We start from the raw sequence: 3,133 nt of genomic DNA, 5'->3' as shown, positions 1-3,133 counted from the left end.
AAAAAAAAAAATGACCAAAAAAAAAAAAAAAATCAAAGATAAAAGTTCCCAAAATAACTACTATAACTTCTCTGTAACTTGAGACTTTCTATGGCTTTCACATTATGACTTTCTAGAATAATTAAAAAAAAAAATAAAAGTTCCCAAAATAACTACTATAACTTCTCTGTAACTTGAGACTTTCTATGGCTTTCACATTATGACTTTCTAGAATAATTAAAAAAAAAAATAAAAGTTCCCAAAATAACTACTATAACTTTTCTGTGACTTGAGACTTTCTATGGCTTTCACATTATGACTTTCTAGGATAATTAAAAAAAAAAAACATTCTTTGTCCTTTTGGAGGCCCATTAAGCAAGCTAAGGGTTCAACCTCATGACTTTACGAAACCGCCTTCTTTCTCTCATGGAGAACTCTTCTCTCATATGGAGTGTTTCCCTGAATTAACAGCTTTGTGCTTACTTGTTTATTGTTCACCCCTTTGTGCAAACTTGTCTTTTTAGCTTCTTTCTCTTTTTATCACAATACTACATATGGCCTGCCATGAGGAGCAATCTATCGAAGGCAAAGTTATTTCCATCAACCCTCATGAGGACGACAGTTTTGCTGCAGAAAATTTTAATTTGGTAGGAAAGTTTCTCTCGGACAAAGAAGTTACCTTTAACACCTGCAGAGCAACTCTTCTGGGAATTTGGGGCCATCCGGAAGGAGTAGCCATTTCTGATGTTGGCAGAAACAAACTGCTCATCAGCTTTAAAGATGTGCGGAAAGGGATCCAAATACGGAATGGAGAGCCCTGGAGCGTTCGTGGACATATTCTTAATCTGCAGATATGGAACGGACGAGATTCAGTCTATGAAGTGGATCACAGGTATATGGAGTTATGGGTACAAATACATGGACTTCCACTCAATTATATAACAAGGAAAACAGCAGAAATTATTGGTAACAAAATAGGAACTGTGATGGAAACAGAAAATCCCAGATTAAATGATACACTACAGAGAACGTTCTTGAGAGTGAGGGTAACAATGAACATCACCAATCCTCTGCAACTGGTTTCTGGTTAGCGACACAGAATCATCAAACTCTTTGGGTGGACTTCAAGTATGAGAGGATACAGGACAGTTATTGTCTGAATTGTGGAATCCTAGGTCATACCAAGAAGGAATATAGGAGCCAGCTGGGACCACATGCAACCAAGGTATGGGCTGGGTTTAGGAGTTAATCGAGCCAGGGCCATCTCAGCCAGGGGGAAAGAGCAGGATGAGAAGGAAATGAACAGGGAATGGACTGAGGCTAAACAGAATTGTGAGGGGAGCGCGCCAGAATGGAGCATATGAAGGAGCATTCGGCCGAAGAGAGTAGTACGGGCAGGGGACTACAAACAGGGCCTCTGAGAAATCTCAATGCAAATTCTGATCAACAGACGGCGTTAGGTGGGGAAAGCCAGGGATCTTGGCTGCATGTTGAAGCAGACGAAGCTTTGAGAAAGGGTGACAAATCTGCAAACACTAGAACTGACATCAGAAAAGGTTATGATAAGCTCCAAGAGATAGGTGAAGTTAGTTGTGCATTTAGGCTCAATGCCACGTTTTCTATAGAGCAGGAGGCCTCTGGACCTTTTCATTCTCAGATTATTCATAAGGGGCGTCAGGAGCATCTTGAGGTTGGGGAGAACGAGGAGTGCCAACCTTTTGGTAACAGAACAAGGCTGAATGAGGGACGTTTGGATGAGCCCAAGCAGATGGAGGATTGTTTTCAGTGCCAACAAGTAGAGGATGATGCTTGGGGGAATCCCAAAAAGCTAACAATTAGCGAAGAATTAGAGAATCTTTTTGGCAAGAAAGAAGCCCAAACTAAGCATCATGACAATGCGGAAATCAGCAAGCAATCTGAGATGGAGGCACGAATTGTTAGGCATGGCGCAGGACTGGAGCTACAGAGATAAACCAAAAATGAAGAGAATCGTTACTGCAGCCGGTAGAACCATGATTCAGTGAATGGATAATGGGCAGGAGTATTACGTCAAACTAGCTGAGGAGCAGCAACAAATGGAAGAGGAGACTGCTGCTGGGTCAGAGCAGAGGAACGATAGTCAACATGTGTTGGAGCTGGCTTTTGATATGGGGCTGAATCTGAACTCTAAAAGGTCAAGGGATACAAGCAGCCTAGCAGTCTATGTAGACAAGTTCGAGAATTATGAACAGCTAAGAATGGAGAAATCAGGTAAGAAGTTCAAATATGTTGCTGGATCAGTTATGGCTGAAAAGGCGGGCCTTATCACGCCCCACCAGCAGCCATGATTGTTGTCAGCTGGAACTGTCGTGGAATTGTGGCCCCATTGACAGTGTCTGAATTAAGAAGTATTTGTAAATCTCTCAGGCCGTCTGTTTTGTTTCTTATGGAGACTAAAGCTAGTAATCTTAGCTATGTTAGGACTAGGAGAAAGTTAGGTTTTGATAATATATTTTGTGTCGAGTCCCGGGGGTTGTCCGGAGGGCTCTGTCTTTTTTGGAAAAGTAATAATATAATTATTAATGTTTATGCTTGGTGTGAAAACTTTATTAAAGCTCAGATAAGCACTGTTAATAATAATGTTTGGGAGGGAATTTTTGTCTATGGCCATCCTGATTTTAAGAGAAGAAATGAGTTATGGAATGAGTTAACTTGTGTAGATAATAATCTGCATGTGCCGAGGGCTTTTATTGGGGAATTTAATGATGTAATTGCTCAGCATGAGAAAGTGGGGTTGCATCCAAAGCCGACTAGTCAGATTGACATTTTCAGGCGTTTTGTAGATAAGAATGCTCTCATGGACTTCGAGTTACAAGGGACTAAATTCACATGGTTTAGTAACCCAAGGAATGGTTTTGTTACTAAAGAAAGGATAGATAGAGTACTTGCTAATTGGGAATGGCGAAGAGCTTTCCAACATGCCACCATTTCAGCTTTACCAGCTATGAGCTCTGATTATACGCCTTTAGTTCTCAATGTTACACCCAAGGGAATAAGGAGAAGATGCTTTTAAATTTGAGGCCTTTTGGGCTGATCATGCTGATTGTGGTAATATCATAAGGAGAGGATGGAATAGTGTTTGTAATAGTACGGTTGATTATTGGACAAATTTAAC

The sequence above is a fragment of the Arachis ipaensis genome, chromosome B10 (genome assembly GCF_000816755.2).
Source record: "Arachis ipaensis cultivar K30076 chromosome B10, Araip1.1, whole genome shotgun sequence".
NCBI lineage: Eukaryota > Viridiplantae > Streptophyta > Magnoliopsida > Fabales > Fabaceae > Arachis > Arachis ipaensis.
The sequence above is the reverse complement of the archived record's forward strand: the minus strand, read 5'-3'. Positions refer to the sequence as shown.